The following is a 4,479-nucleotide window of genomic DNA, read 5'->3' as shown; positions in this document are numbered from 1 at the left end:
AGGGCGGCAGCCTGAGCGTTTCACGCAAATGTTCTGGTATCGCTCTGTGTGTGTGTGTGTGTGTGTACACACCCCCCTGCTCTCCGGGGCAAAGTCAGCTTTGGAATAAATTCATTAAGCCAACAGGGTTATGCCAAGGATCGGTTGAGCTGCTCGAATTGTGCTTTGAATTTTAACAACCCCCCAAACTCTGAAGCACAACAGCCAAGAGTGCCCAAGCTGTGCTGGCCAGTGGATAAAAACCAGCTGGTCACCACCTGAAACCCAATACCAATTAGCTGATGTTGGCTGGAAACTCAGCCAACACTCAGCCTGAGCTAGCTGAAAGATTTTTTGAAGCTTGGTAAGTTATGCAGCGAGACCCGTCCGACCTTTTGCCTTGTAACGAAACTTTGCAGATCCCTAGTGCAAGTTTCAGGCAGCTCTAGCACAGACCGGCCTTCCTCCCTCCTCCAAACCGTCCCTGCTCGCCTCCCCTTGTGATCGATCCGGCGCATCCGACCTCATGGAGCAATGGCCTGGCGTGTCTCTTACCTCTGGGCGTCCGCCTCGCGTAGGGAGGCTGGGTGGGTACTGGAGCGGTGCCTGGGCAGCCCTGGGAGAGGGCAGGCACGGGGGGGGCTGGCAGCAGCATGGGGGTGCGCAGCCCGGCGCTCCTGGCTGAGAGAGCCCATTTATTATTAACCACAGGCGCAGCTGAGCCCTGCAACTGCTCGCTGCCTGGGGCGCAGGGGGCCATTTCATGACGGGGCGAGGAAAGCTTCTGCGATTATTTTTGTTCACACGGTGCCAGATTTTCCCCTCACTCTTTAAAAGACTCTTCTCATTTTTCAGATTCCTTGGCTGTTAGATTTTTTTTTTTTAATCGGTGAATTCATTGCTCACTAAAACAATGCCTCTGCAGACTGAGCCCCTTTGTACTTATTCCCAAAAAGCAGAGGAATTGCATTCATGCCTCCCCCACAACTTTGCCAAATGCAGCTGTTAAGCTCTTTCTTCCCAGGGTAGGAGCTCTGCCGAGCTCTCAGCCTCCCCAGCGAGGAAAGCTGTAGGTCTAAAGGCGGTTGTGGTGATACTCCATATCACACAGACACCTGGCTACTCCAGAAACACAAGCTGGGTTCACGGAGAAAAACTATTGTAGTCTCCTGCTGTAAAGACAATCTATTCTAGCAGTTCTAGGGTGGCTTTAAACGAGGACTTTGAAATTAATAAATCTTTGTCCCCTCATAAAAAAGCCATGATACTTTGAGATCTAATGCACTGATATTACTCATGTTTCGATTTTATGTTCTGCGGAAAATATCAGAGTTCAGAGTTAAATGGCTACCCATGAAGGAACTGATTTACTGGATAAAAGACAGACATGATCCTATACAGCTTCAACACATAGCGTAAAACTAGCTAAAGTAATTGCTAATGTATTGCTGAAGTAATCGGTGACAGGGAACTGATTTTACTGCAATCCATTTATCAGGAAATTGTAAAACATAGGTTGTTAAAGCAGTATTTGCACTTTACACTTGTCCCTTTCAAAAGATGTTTCCTGCAACTTTTGTTTAACTCAGCAGCAATGAGTGTCATCTTATTTTCTACATCCTTCCAATCTTTTCAACTAAACACATTCAAGGAAACTTCAGACAAAGCTTGCTATGTTACAAAGACAATCCACCTCTGACTTCTGCTGTGGGGTCTGCAGGGAATTTAATTGCAGGAATGATAGATTGCATCCTCAGATACCATAAATGCATGCTGAAGATTTTGTGAATGGCATCTTCTTCCTGGGGGGATGGGAAGCTAGATGTATTGAAAAGAAAATGTGTAGGTAAAATTATATTTTTGAAAAATATACACAAATTGTAATGACATCATTTTACTTTCAGTTAGATCTATTTGGAAAGACTGCAGTACTGTAGGAACCTATCTGGGCTATCGCTTTTTGGGCATGCTACAGGACAAGATGATTTAGTAATCAAGCTGGTCACTCAGTTTCCAGCTCTAAAGATCAAGATCATCTCAAGATGATCTTATGCAGTGGGCACCCAGTTCAGTCTGCCATATCAGGTAAGTCAGGGGTAAGAGTGTGTTGCTTGATTTGCCATTTTCCTCCTCAAATGAAGGAGGAAACCAGTCTGTTGGATTTCTAGCTCAGCTTTCCAATACGAACCTGTAGGTCTCTGAGACAAAACAGGGCCTCTCAAGCAGATCTCTGAGGGCACTCCTGCAGTCTTGTGCACATCCCAGGTTTTGGATTTTTCTTCTGGGTTTATTATAATGAAAATAAGAGCTCATATGAGCAATTTTCAAGGGTTAACCCCATCTTTTTGTTCTACTAGAAGAGCCACCGAGGCTTGCTAGACCAGGAAGAGAATGGGCCAGTTTGATACTGGCTAGCCCCTGAGGCAGGCTGGCCACGCCATTCCCAGCATGTTTCTGAAATGGGATATATGGCTGATGATGGTATAGGGGCTAGGGTGACAGGACCGCAGTGCGTAGGTGACTGGGAGAAGAGAAAGCCTGGGAGAACAACTGGCGATAGTTTTTGTAGGAAACCGTGGGGGCTGTGTGTAACTTGCTCCTCTGCTTGCTGCAGCGTTAGCTGACTTTCCAGCCCTGCCTGCCTGCAAGGACCCAGAGAGCTTGCTGCTGGTACTTCCCCCTCCGGGCCTCAGAAGTAGAGGTTAATATTAAACAGGTTGCTGGGTAAAATGGGAGCGGCTGGGAACAAAGAAATCGCCATGGCAAATTCCTACTGCCTGCTGGGAGCTGGGCCCTCGGGCCACCCTTGCATTTTCATCTGAGTGATTCCTACTCCAGTTACCATCTCCTCTGAAACCTTTTCTCTCTCAGGGGCGTCACTACCGAAGGCATTAGGGAAACAAGAAGCTCCACATTAATTTTGTCACATTGGCAGGTCTGCCTTGGGACAGTATTTTCCTTTCCCTGTGTACCTGATTTGTAAGAGTCTATTAACTTGCAGCAGTTCTGCGAGCTGGAATGTGCTTATTGGTGTCTCTCTGTTGTGAAGCTTGCTTCTAGGCTGCTGGTATCCAAAAGGTGTATTAGGGACATGCAGAATCATACGGAACACACTTATGTAACCATTTATTATTTATTTTACCTTTGTGTGAACTGTGGTGCCTGGAACTGGCTGTATCTTGCCAGGGCTACTATGTAAGGCAGCAATCTAATCAATACAAAGGCCTGAGGCGGTCGCTCTTTAGTGATTTAACCTGTCTTTAAAGGCTTACATCCTTGCACTTTTATCAGCAGATTTTCATGATCGTTCTAATGGTTCCAAAACAACTTTCCAGATTATCTTAGTGGCTTGGTGATAAAGTATTTGATTAATTTCTTTTTTTCCTAGTATGAAGTATTTTTTTCTTCAGCTGTTTCTAACAGAATGCAAGACTGAACATACAAACCTGGTGCGGTTTTTGAACTTATGTTTCAGTGTTGAACATTGTATGAAAAATGCTCCGAGATGGAATCAGGTGCGGAAAATAAGTTTTTTCTTATTAATATGAACTTTTTAAAAAAGGTCTTCCTGATTCTCGTGGCTCAGTTTTCCATTCGCGTTTTCACAACAGTGATTTGTAGAACCGAATTGACAAACTATCTGGTATTGATCACTGTGCTGCTGATGTCAGGAGGGAGTCAGCTGCTGCTCCCGACTATCAATGCTGCATACAGAACCTGCACCAAAGTCTTTATCCAATGCCAGCTCCTTATCTTGGGGGAAGGTTGGTCTTATAAACTGACCATGTTCATCCCAAGAACTAAACATCTCTGTGACCGGACTTCTGTCCACCAAATCCTGTGAAGTTCAGCTTTTGGCAGTCTTTTTTTCTGATGCACACCCTTACCTTGGTTTGAAGTCTGTTACAATGTGTATGTATACTTCACCGCCTTTTACTTTAGAGTTCTGTTTGCCCAGGTCACGGCTCTGCATACTGCAGAAGATGCCAGCAAGCGCATTCACATTACCTCATTCTTCAAGTCATTGTTTCAAGGCAACCTGAAAACCATTTACCCCTTCTGACCTCTCTAGTGCACTTCCTAAAGTCCTGCCATCCTGGGATGGTATCCTACTGTCTACTTTTAGAACAAAGGCTTAATTTCAGTATTTCCTGAAGTGACTGATGGCTTAGGTATGTTTGATTTTTTAATGTATTTTCAAATAGATATGCAAAATATCAGTAACATTGCACTAACAGGCTTCTCGCTTCACCTTGCCCCTGCATCCCTGCTTGTCACTCTGCCTTTTCGGGCCATGTCTAGCACTTGGCTTAAGACTCTTGGCAGTAAGAAGACAAGGACACGATGCAGGTCAGGCAAACAGTAGTTTCACAACCAGGATTTATTACGGCAGAAGGACGTGATGTTTTCCACCCCAAATTAGCAACACTGAACTCTGTGGTGGCCTAGTGCCCATTTTCGCTCTCGGCTTTTGAGGCGCCACTGGCTAGTTCCGCCCCC

Source organism: Fulmarus glacialis, unplaced genomic scaffold, assembly GCF_000690835.1.
Source record: "Fulmarus glacialis isolate BGI_N327 unplaced genomic scaffold, ASM69083v1 scaffold5470, whole genome shotgun sequence".
NCBI lineage: Eukaryota > Metazoa > Chordata > Aves > Procellariiformes > Procellariidae > Fulmarus > Fulmarus glacialis.
Note: the sequence above shows the minus strand (reverse complement) of the source record.